This window comes from Rhineura floridana, chromosome 22 (genome assembly GCF_030035675.1).
Source record: "Rhineura floridana isolate rRhiFlo1 chromosome 22, rRhiFlo1.hap2, whole genome shotgun sequence".
NCBI lineage: Eukaryota > Metazoa > Chordata > Lepidosauria > Squamata > Rhineuridae > Rhineura > Rhineura floridana.
In genome coordinates, this window is record NC_084501.1 from 4592399 (window position 1) to 4604996 (window position 12598).

Genomic DNA, 12598 nt, shown 5'->3' on the forward strand with positions numbered 1-12598 from the left:
GTGTCCTTGGACTGAGAATGTTAAATCACAGCAATTGAAACGGTTGATTTCAATCACCAAGAAGAAGGAAAAAGCCTATTTAAATCCAGCTTTCAGGTGCATACTTTTCCTGAACAAGTGTGGTTACTAATGGGTTGCTGTAACAAAGCAAAAAATCTCTTTGCAACTAAATACAGCCTTTATGACAGCCTTCTTCCACCCAATGTGCTCCATATGTTTTAGGCCACAACTCCTAGCAGCCCCAACAACCAGAATGGCCAGCATGTCATGAATGATGGGAGTTGGGAGGCCAGTAACATCTGGTGGGCTCCACCAGTTTCCTACCTCTGCATTCACACATAGAACACATGTCCTATAAGGCCCGAGTTCAAAAGTCTGCTATTTTTGCCCCCGTTCATTATTTTGCATAGAAAAGCAGACTAATTCAATGGCATAGTTCAAAAGTGGGATTTCCAATCCTTCAAATCTCAGGGATCACAAATGAGCTCTGCCCTTCTGTCCTGTTCTCTCTGCTGTCATTTGGAAGACTGGAAATGTTAAGTCTGAAGAACCATCCTAATTTGTTTAACAGATGGTTAGGGATTGTTTTCAGAGAGTAGGAGTGTGGACTTATTAGTATGTTTTGTATATGTCATTTTGAAGCAGTTTGTTTTTAAAAGACACTTAATACATTGCTGATATATCTGTCTAAATAAAAATGTAAGCGTCACGCTGCAGGCGACGGGGGGGAATAGGGGGTTGCCAAGTGGAGCCATCGGGGCAGAACCCCCCTAGTATTTTAAACATTTTTATTTACCTCTCCATGTCTTACTGCTTCAGATCCTGACAAATGCTTTGATTTGAATTCCTGCATTGAGCAAGGGGTTGGACTTGATGGCCTTATAGGTCCCTTCCAACTCTACTATTCTGATTCTATGAAATGGACAAAGATGAACCTTTGCTACTGAAGGTCACCCTAACCATGATGGAGGCTGTTCTCTATGGTTAAAATGTGGAACTGCCCCAGTCATGTAGAACAGGACAGGAGTGGGAAACATTTCATTTCCTAATGGCGAACCCTGCTGCATACTAGTCATATGGAAAGATGAATGGATGTGATTGTTGCCTAGTGCCTACATATAGCAGGCTACATTCCAGGCGTGCAGCACTCAGGAGGTTTCTCCTGGGCATCAAGAGGCATTATTTCAGCTGAAGGACAGATTCCTGAGTGTTTTTGCCTGGCTAGAAAGCCATGAAGCAGGGCTGGTGAGGCCTGTGGCTGGTGGAGAGGAGGCATGGCCTAGCCTAGGGGGACTCTCAAGGGCCGATAGAGGCCTAGAGGGCCACATGAAGGTCCCCACTCGTGTGTAGAAAGCAGAAGAAGCACATATGATAAGGGGAGCTACAGCCCCCCCCCCCGCTTCCAGCAGCCCCCATCCCAAAGCACATTTCTCTCAGCTAGGGTGCACTTCTGACGCTGGAGCCCCCAACAGGTCAAGAGCTGCCTGGGGGATGTGGGGTTACCAGGAGGGAGGTAAACTGTGTATGCAGAAGCACCCCTCAACTGCACACCCCACTGCGTGAGGGGGTGGCCTAGGGGATCTCAAGGGCCAGACACAGAGGCTGCATTTGGCCCCCTGGCCTGTGGTTCCTCCTCCACCAGCATACTCAGTAATCTCAGTAGTTCCATGCTTAATCATGGCAGAACTGCGCCCATCACATCTAACCGGGCCCCTTGGGGTGAAGACCGGGGCGTGAAGTCAGAAAAAATAATCGGGCTGGTACTGCTAGTTCTTTCTCTTGCATCTCCGCCCCTCCTTCCCCCCAAAACTATACCCCACTAAGCACTGCCCCTTTCATTATTGGCCACACCCTTTAGTTAAAGAGAGACTATTTAACTACAATAGCCTTTAATTATTTTTATTAATTATTATTCATTTGATTTATGTCCTGCCCTTCCTCCCAGCAGGAGAAAACCAGTACAATCTAATATCTTGTTAAAACTGCAGAGTCCAGCCAGCAGCACTAACTGTAGGTTCTAGAGTGGGAGGATTCTTTAAAAAGGCATCAGGATAGTCTCCCACTCAGCAAGCCAATCACGAAGACCAGACCACGGGAGTGACAGAGTTGAGTAGCTTATGGAAATGGTCTTGTACTCCTCCTAAACCGTTACCTGACTGCACACAGGCTTACTTTCATAATTGGCAATGACTGCTCTGAATCACATGGACAACCCATCAACCAATAGATTGAAGGAAAGGGGTCTGCAGCTCATCCTCTGTGCCAGCTTTTGCCAACCTGGTGCCCTCCAGATGTTTTGGACTGCAATTCCCACAAGCCTCAGCCAGTATAACCGTTTTGAACTACTACTCCCATCAGCCCCAGCAAGCATCACTATGCTAGATTCCTGTACTGGCTGGGGCTGATGGGAGTTGTGGTCCAAAACACCACGAGGGCACCAGGTTGCCAAAGGCTGCTCCACAGGGAAAGCCTGCTTCTTCGTTTAGAAAATTGATGACAAATAGAGATATATAAGATATAGTATTGTGTGTAGTGCAGAGAAAGTGGACAGAGAGAAAAAAGTCACTCTTCCCCTAATAGAATCATAGAGTTGGAAGGGGCCTTGCAGGCCATCAAGTCCAACCCCCTGCTCACAGCAGGAAATCCACAGCTAGAGCATCTCCCGCAGATAGCTGTCCAGCCTCTGCTTGAAGACATCCAGCGAAGGGGATCCCACCACCTCCCTAGGCAGTCGGTTCCATTGCCGAACTGCCCTTACTGTCAAGAAGTTCCTTCTAATGTCCAATCTGAATCTACGCTCCTGCAACTTAAAACCATTAGACCTAGTCCTACCCTCTGGGGCAGCAGAGAACAAATCTGTACCCTCCTCTATGTGACAGCCCTTCAGGTGCTTAAAGAGTGCAATCATGTCACCCCTCAGCCTTCTCTTCACCAGACTGAACATGCCAAGTTCCTTCAACCTTTCCTCATAAGACTTGTTCTCCATACCGGCTATCATCCTCGTCGCCCTCTTCTGAACCCGCTCTAACTTGTCTATATCTTTCTTAAAATGAGGCGCCCAGAACTGAACGCAGTATTCCAGATGAGGCCTGACCAATGCAGAATATAGTGGGACTATTACTTCCCTCGACCTGGAAACTATAGCTCTGTTTATGCAGCCCAAAACCGTGTTTGCCTTTTTTGCTGCAGCATCACACTGCTGGGTCATGTTCAACTTGCGATCCACTACAATTCCAAGGTCCTTCTCACACGCACTACTGCTAAGCCGGGTATTTCCCATCCTGTACCCATGCATTTTGTTTTTGTGGCCTAAATGCAGAATCCTGCATTTGTCTTTATTGAATGTCATTTTATTAATTTCAGCCCAATTTTCTAGTCTACCCAGGTCCCTTTGGATTTTATTCCTGTCTTCCATTGTGTTAGCTATCCCTCCCAGTTTCGTATCATCCGCAAACTTCATAAGGCTTCCCTCCACCCCATCATCTAAGTCATTGATAAAAATGTTGAAGAGTATCGGCCCCAGGACAGAACTCTGTGGCACTCCACTCGAAACCTCCTTCCAGTCCGAAGCAGAGCCACCGACGACCACTCTTTGAGTATGGCTTTCCAACCAGTTGTGAATCCACCTGACAGTATTTCTATCTAGTCCGCATTTGACCAGTTTGCTAATCAAAAGGTTGTGGGGGACTTTGTCAAACGCTTTGCTGAAATCTAGATAGATGACATCTACAGCATTTCCACCATCTACTAGGCTAGTGACCTGATCAAAAAAAGAGATGAGATTAATTTGAGAGGATTTTTTCTTGACAAACCCATGCTGGCTCCTTCTAATCACAGCATTGTCATCTAGATAGTTGCCAATGGACTCTTTTATAATCTGTTATAATATCTTTCCCGGTATTGAAGTCAGACTGACCGGCCTGTAATTCCCCGGATCTTGTTTTTTACCCTTTTTAAAGAGCGGGATGATGTTTGCCCGTCTCCAATCCTCCGGCACCTCTCCCGTTCTCCACCTCTCCCGTTCTACTAGAACTGAAATTGACTGGCAGTAGATTCAACAATGCAGGCAAAAGGAACAACATAGAATGAACTTACGGAATTAATTGCCACAAGAGGTGGTGATGGTGACAACAACTAGGTGTGCTGGGGTATAAAACGGAATTAGACAAAGTCAAGGAGGGAAAAAGTCTTATCAATGGCTATTAGTCAAGATGACTATATGGAACCTCCATGTCCAGAGGCAGGATACCTCTTAAGTACCAGCTGCTGGAAGGCAATAGCAAGCAGAAACTTCTTGCCTTCACATCCAGCTTGTGAGTTCCTAGAGGCATCTGGCTGGCCACTGGGTGAACCAGGATGATGGATGAGATGGGCCTTCAGTTTGATCCAGCGGCCAGGCTCTTCTGGTGTCCCCATGTACCCTACGGGTGCCTTTTCATTGTAGGAAACTATGCCGCTCTCTGCAGCAAGTGATCACCGGCTGTTTTCTGAAGACAGAAAGATTTAAATGACGCTCATGACTCTGTGAACTGAACAGCTCAGTGGCAGAGCGTCTGATTTGCATGCAGAAGGTTGCAGGTTCAATCGCCGGTATCTTTAGGACAGACGCCCTGTCTGAAACCCTGGAGAGCTGCTGCCAGTCAATGTAGACAATACTGAGCTAGATGGACCAGGGGTCTGACTTGGTGTTCTGGGAACGCTGATGATGTTGAGATGCCTGGAATAATCCTGGAGAGGCCTTCATGCGTTATGTGTGAGCCAGCCACTGTTGAGAACAGGATGCTGGACTAGATGGTCCCACTGTGGCCTGATCCAGAAGGGCGCTTGTGTTCTCCACAGAAGCTGCATGCCAGAGTTTGTGAATGGCGATTGGGACCTGATGGGCATGACACATTAAGCTCATGTTGGTTGGTCGATCCAGCACCAAGACTCTGTCACATCAGAGCACATATTACAGACTTCAACCTGTTCCTCCATCCCTGTTGGTGGCGGGGCTTCAAACTTTGGCTGGCAAAGAGTCTGGCAGGAGCTTCTGCTGCCCTGGAAACAGAAGGGAAGACGTTAAGAAGGTTCACAAGGACAGATAGTTTTTCTCAGAAGATCATTTAAAGCACTCTTATACCACTTTAATCCTGCTGGGAATTGTAGCTGTGTGTGGTCAACACCCTTAACAAACTGCAGTTCCCAGGAGTCTTTCAGGGAAGCCATTGTTGTCAAAGTGTCTTTTATTGATTTTAGGACAGCCTTTGATTCTATTTCTAGGGAACGGCTTTGGGAGAAACTAGAGGCCTCTAATATTGATAAACCATTATTATGCTTAATACGCGGCCTATATGCTAATACCTGCCTGTGTGTTAGATGCAATAAGGCAGGACATTTAACGAGACCTATCTTCACCTATAAGGGGGTTAAACAGGGATGTTTATTAGCCCCCCTTCTTTTCAACCTCTATATTAATTCGTTAGTGGGGAGTCTGCATAAGGTTCAATCACATCCACCCAGATTAAAAGAGAATCCTGTACCGATTCTTATGTACGCGGACGATATAGCTCTGATATCGCGCTCTTGTATTGGCATGAGACGCCTATTGTCAGCACTTGCAAATTATTGCAGTGCTGAGTCTCTGCTAATCAATTGTGACAAAACAAAAGTTCTGGTCTTTTCTAATAAAAGGATTAAACATATATGGCGGATTCAGAGGAACTCAATTGCTCAAGTGCAATCCTTTAGATATCTGGGTGTGGTATTTCAGTCTAAGGGATCTTGGGGTTCTCATTTAAAATCAGCTATAGCCAATGCCCAAAGAACCATTAGAGCTCTCCTCTCTTTTTACTTTAACAGAGGTGGACAATTCTTTCCCGCAGTTATACAAGTATTTGTAATGAAGATCATACCACAGCTACTGTATGGAGCCCAAGCTCCATACATGAGAACTACTCTCTAATACACCTATGAGAACTACTCTCCACTTGAATCTGTGCAGAATAGTTTCCTTAGGTCTGTGCTGGCCGCCCCCCGTTGTGTCCCTAGTCATATCTTACGACTGGAGGCTGGGATTCCTAGTATTGAATCCAGGGTCTGGATGTACAGAATCAATTCCTGGTTGAAATTGATCTTTGCACCCGTGGGCTTGGCTCCACTCACTCTCACGGATGCCTTCCATTCCAAATGGAAGAAGATGATTAATGTTAAAATATCAAATCTAGGATTTTCTTTACCAATGATTCTTAATTTAGGCTATATAAAAGCAAAAGAATCCATCTCACAATGGATACGAGATATTGATCTCCAGAGTCATCTGATGTTGGTCACAAAGTGTAGGTATAACCCGAGGCCGTTTACGATGGCCTCATATCTATACACCTTATCCATACCTAAATATCGAAGAGCCTTTACATGGGCTAGATTTAATATTTTACCCTCGGCCCTACTGGAAGGTCGATACAAAAAAATACCTTATATAAAAAGACTGTGCCCATGTGGTAATGAAGAAGTGGAAACGGTTGAACATGTATTACTCTCTTGCCCATTTTACCGAGATCTTAGATTACATCAAATCACTCCTATTTTACAAAATTTCCCCGGCAGGTCTGGAACCTTTTATGTAAATTACCTTCTGTCTGATCATTCCTCACTGGTAACAACCAAGGTTGCTAGCTTTTGCTCTGCTGCTATCCATTATAGAAGGTCTATGATAGCCACTGGATAGAGACAATTATAGCTTAGATTTTAAATGTCAATAGCCATTTGTTTTTTCAACTGATTTTAGTGTATTTTGTATTGATACTGTTGTATGTTATTTGGTCTATGACCGTAATAAACATTGATTGATTGATTGAGAAATGAAAGGGACATTCAAACCAAGAGTAGGGATGTTGAATAATCAACAGGGGAACACACTGACTGACCGAGATGAAATAAAAGGAAGATGGAAGCAATACATTGAAGAACTCTACAAAAGAGATGCCCGGATGACAGATTCATTCACGGAGGAACCGTATGATGAAGAACCAGAAATTTTAGAATGTGAGGTGAAAGCTGCTCTTAAAATACTTGGAAGAAACAAATCAACAGGAATAGATGGCATACCAATAGAGTTGCTACAAGCTACTGAGACTGAATCAGTCCAAATTTTGACTAAAATCTGTCAAGAAACATGGAAAACTAAACAATGGCCCACAGACTGGAAGCGTTCCATATACATCCCAATTCCAAAGAAAGGGGATCCCAGGGAATGCAGTAATTATCAAACTATTGCCTTAATATCCCATGCAAGTAAAGTAATGCTCAAGATTCTACAACAAAGGCTCTTGCCATATATGGAGCGAGAAATGCCAGACGTCCAAAAGGGAAGAGGCACCGGAGATCATATTGCAAACATACGTTGGATAATGGAACAGAGCAAGGAATTTCAGAAGAAAATCACCCTGTGCTTTATAGATTACAGTAAAGCCTTTGACTGTGTAGATCATGAAAAACTATGGAATGCTTTAAAAGAAATAGGGGTGCCACAGCATCTGATTGTCCTGATGCGTAACCTATAATCTGCACAAGAGGCTACTGTAAGGACAGAATATGGAGAAACCGATTGGTTCCCCATCGGAAAGGGTGTGAGCCAGGGGTGTATTTTAGCACCCTATTTGTTTAATCTGTACGCAGAACATATCATATGGAAAGCAGGATTGGACCAAGATGAAGGAGGTGTGAAAATTGGAGGGAGAAATATCAATAATTTAAGATATGCAGACGATACCATACTACTAGCAGAAACCAGTAATGATTTGAAACGAATGCTGATGAAAGTTCAAGAGGAAAGCACAAAAGCAGGACTACAGCTGAATGTCAAGAAGACTAAAGTAATGACAACAGACGATTTATGAAACTTTACAGTTGACAATGAGGACATTGAACTTGTCAATGATTATCAATATCTTGGCACAACCATTAACCAAAATGGAGACAATACTGTAGTCAAGAAATCAGAAGAAGGCTAGGACTGGGGAGGGCAGCTGTGAGAGAACTAGAAAAGGTCCTCAAATGCAAAGATGCATCACTGAACACTAAAGTCAGGATCATTCAGACCATGGTATTCCCGATCTCTATGTATGGATGTGAAAGTTGGACAGTGAAAAAGGCGGATAAGAGAAAAACAAACTCATTTGAAATGTGGTGCTGGAGGAGAGCTTTGCAGATACCATGAACTGCAAAAAAGACAAATAATTGGGTGTTAGAACAAATTAAACCAGAACTGTCACTAGAAGCTAAAATGATGAAACTGAGGTTATCATACTTTGGACACATCATGAGAAGACATGATTCACTAGAAAAGACAATAATACTGGGGAAAACAGAAGGGAGTAGAAAAAGAGGAAGGCCAAACAAGAGATGGATTGATTCCATTAAAGTAGCCACAGACCTGAACTTACAAGTTCTGAACAGGGTGGTTCATGACAGATGCTCTTGGAGGTCACTGATTCATAGGGTCGCCATAAGTCATAGTAGACTTGGAGGCACATAACAACAAAGAACAACGACTACATAAAGATGCTTTTAAGATTTTTGTTTTTGAAAAGTTTTAAGATGTTTTTAGTGGTTTTGTCCCTTGTTTGCTGCCCTGGGCTCCTTCTGGGTGAAATGGCAGGATAGAAATTTAAAATAGTAATAATAATCACACACAGGAATGCCCATTTCTGGGTCTGTACCCTGTGACTTTCTGTAGCCATAATGGCTATGTTGCTGGAAGGCTTCCGCCTCAACTTTCCTTCTGATAAGGCTGGCCAGTGTGTGGACGGTGCCATTCGTCATGCATTGCGTTAACCAACCTACCTCTCTGAGACCGTTGCTCTCAGTTGGCCAGTCTCGCACTCATGGTGGCCTGCTGGGCATGACAGAAAAACAGCAGCATAAACCAGAGTTTAGGGCAGTGCTTCTCAAATGAACTGTGGAACTCCTTACCACAATGAAATTGCTGTGGCAAAGATTTTAGCAAATTCCAAAAAGGAATTAGATACCAGTAGAAAATTTTGTCCGTCACTGCCATCTGATTATACCAAACTCTGCCTTCATCCAGCACCATTTTGTGACTGACGGTCTTCAGTGAATGTCAGCCCACTTAAGTGGGTCCTGGGGATAAAAAGTTTGAGAACCTTGGACTGCCCTGAGAGCAGTGTGGTTTGTTCTGCTTAGACATATTCACTTTTGGCAGCAAGATCTTTTGCGACAGGCCTCCTCAGCAGGTGCCCACAAAGGTGAGCGCAGACGACCCGTCACATGACTCAGCCTGCCCAGTGCTTGACGACAAACTCCCTGCTTCTATAGGTGGGTAGCAAAGCCAGGGGCATTGCTGAGCATGCATGCACATTCACACACACACAGGAACCAACAGGCCATGCATGCTCCCGGACCACTTTCCAAGCCCCATGAGCTCAGGCCCCATTTTTCAGCAGCCACAATTCGGTTGGCCGGACAGTCCAGTCATGGCTGGCTTGGCATGGCTGCTCCCTGCTGTCCCGTGGAAGGACTATGGTGGTGGCAGTCTCTTGCCCACCTCCAGGCCTATCAGCTCTGTGGGAGTGGCACATGGCCCCCTCCAATCACCAGTTCTGTGGGTCTCAGAAATGTTGCCTTCCAAAGGTGTAGCTATTGGCCTAGCCCCAACGCCAAGCCTCGCCTCACCACCTCCCTTCATTCAAAATGTACCCCTCTTGATTATGAACTTGCCCCTTAGGAGCAACAGCCCAGGTGCCACTGCTGTACCCACTTCTTTGTGAATGACGGAACTTCCTGTTCTGTAAGCAGTTGTGGCAGGAGGGACCTGGATGCAGAAAAGCATTGAGATTGCTGGAAAAGAAGAAGGGACATCACTGAGATCTGGTTTCCAGATTCAAAACATAAAGTCTGTGTTATGTCCTGTTTTTTTGCACATGCATGACATTGGGAAGGGGAGCCATAGATGGATATGCTTGTGGAAAGTTGGTCTTGCCCTCTTTCCCCAAATTCAATAGGCCTAACAGACTTGTCCATTTATTTCAGTGGGTCTACTCTGCGTATGACTTAGTTCGATGCAAGCCCTTGTTCTGAACTGCATTTATTTGGTAATATTAAGACAGCGTACATGGGTACCTAGAGGTGACCAAACCCAGACCTGTGTCTGGTTAGCAAAGTGGCTGCATTAGGTGCCTTCAGAGACTGTCCTCCAGGTCTGTTTGTGCCTTACAAAAGTTTGCACCTGTACTTTATTTCTGACTTGACATCAGGAGCAGCTAGTATTGTGGGCTGGTGCCATGCCCCCGCCTGACGGATGCAAAGTTGGGGCTTTGTGCCGGCTGCTCCTGTTTGACATTCTTAATGACTCAGTTAAGATATTATAGCAAATCGTGGTAGTTTAGAACCAGTTTAGAGCAAGTTGTTTAGAGCTTTAATTTTCCATCTGTTCCCAGCTCTTGGTACAGTGGCCTTCAGAGGCAAAACAATGTTCTTAACTCTGGTTTGTTAATTTAACCATTGTGCCAACTGTCGAACTATAGTTACCACAAACCATGGTTTGAAAACCTACTTCAAATTATTGTTTCTGATTGTAGCTTGCGAATTCTGGTGTGTTACACGAAACCACAGTCAGCATGGACTACAAGCTTACTTCAAACCATGGCTTCTGGATTGCCAGGTCATTGCAAAACCAGGACTTTCAGTCCTGATTTTGCCGGCTGATTGCAAACGATAGTTTGCCAATCCAGACTTCATACCAAACCAGAGTTAAACTCCCTCAAACATGGCTTGGCAGGATATAAAGAATGAACCAGGTAAGAGTGCAGTGGTGATGAATCAGATGGGAAGTAAAGGAGCGCAGATTTTTATATATTGCAAAAAAGTCAAACAATGTTTTAAACAATGAAAGAAAAAGATGTTTTGAACAACTTTCTTTTTTAGAAATTAAAGGCAAGTGGAGATATGCCCAGTGCCGGCACCTTGCAGGAGTAGCTGTTGCTTCCGGGCTGACCTGTTAGCCTGCGTCTGGTTGTGACAGGCAGAAGTCCCCGTGGGCTGCTGAGTGTCTTCAGTGCTACTGCTGACAAACATGGCGTGCCCGTTTGGAATTCCAGGAGTGGAGATCCTGTCTCGTCTTGCAAGCTGAGCTGTAGCAGCCAACACTACAGAAAGATAAAGCAAAGTGGCCTCTCCATTGTCTACAAAGGGGTTGACAATGTGGTGCCCATGGGCACCAACGTGCCTGCCAGGACCCCCTATGGCACCCACAAAGGGTCTCAGTAAGCATCCCCTCAAAAATGCAAATTCACAAGAGACTGCGCTTCCTGCTTAGTTCCTGCTTCCACTGGCTCGGCCTCTCCTACACTGAACATCGCTTCCTGAAACATGCCCATGTTTCATTGGATGCCAGGGCTGGACACCCACCCTCCCATCTGACCTGAATGGAGGAGAGGTGCAAAGAGCTTCTCTCTGTGAGCAACTGCAGCAGCGGCTGATGTATGTTGGAATAGGCAAATGTTGCATGTTCCCTTTAAGGGATATTTGAGGAAATATCCCATGTACCTGTTTTACCATGATGTAACTTCCTAATGGGTGGGGTTACTTACCTGACTTCCTCCTCCTTTGTCCTGGGGGATTTTTGAATATTCTCCATTGCTGATCTTCCTGCCTTTGAGAGAGGCCGCATGGCATGATGCTCTCTGCTAAGAGCATCAATACAAACACCAAGATGGACTGAGACTTCTATATTTTCTTTCATCTAAGCTACAGCCTATGTTTTCTAACACATGAAGAGGTCGTGAGTAATTGTTTTATCTTTTACCTAAGAAGATTGTGTCTGTTGTTATTTATATAGAGAAAGGTGGGCATGGTTTACATTCTCATTTTGCTGCTTGTATTTTTATATCTCTGCTAAGAAATAGGACCAACCAAATTAGTTCCTATTTCTCTCTGGTATTTTTATAATACCGAACAATGTAGGGGCCTTTTCCCCATTGGATGGGGATCGGAGGGGGGGGGCACGCCTACAGCATTTTGTGAGCCTGTCCAGGAGTGAGCTGAACACAGAGTCGGAGGCTGCAGGGGCACCTGATGAAGAGCTGGGTCAGAGTCAGGGCTCCAAGCTGACCATTGCACGTGAGGATGCTGGACAGGAACTCCCAGAGGAACCTCCCAAACCACCAGGGCTGGTAGGGCCAGATTCTGGACCCTCATAGGCACCTTCCTCTGAGCCTGGAGAATCAGATGCCACACAACTGCACAACATCAGTCCATGAGTGTACCAAGGGGAAACCTATGGAACGGAGGAGGGGTGCCCCGATTCAGGCCAGGCTGTTGGCCCTTGAAGGCTCTGGTCTTCTCTCAAGGGGGTGGAGCCTGGAGAAGGTAGTCTGGAGACAGAGTAGTCTGTCTGACCCCAAAAAGGCTGATGACCTCTGACCCCACTTTATCCTTGCAACCCTGTAAAGGGTTAGGACTGGAGTGGCCTCTCCTGCGTTGAACATCCCATGGCCATTGCCACCCTGAGAGCTTCATGGCTGACTGGGGATCTAAACCCAGGTCTCTCACATCCACATAAATGCTCTCACCTCTGTTGTGCCCTAGGAATACAGGG

At 45.3% G+C, this 12598-nt stretch overlaps 1 protein-coding gene across 1 annotated transcript in view; it reads left to right on the forward strand.

Annotated features, from left to right (window-relative positions):
• Window positions 1–11051: 11051 nt before the first annotated feature.
• Window positions 11052–12598, forward strand: part of IQGAP3 (IQ motif containing GTPase activating protein 3) — a 98966-nt gene continuing 97419 nt past the window's right edge. The window contains exon 1 of the mRNA XM_061605840.1: window positions 11052–11782. The gene's annotated coding sequence lies outside the window, so the exon portion shown is untranslated. The remainder of the gene's footprint in view (window positions 11783–12598) is intronic.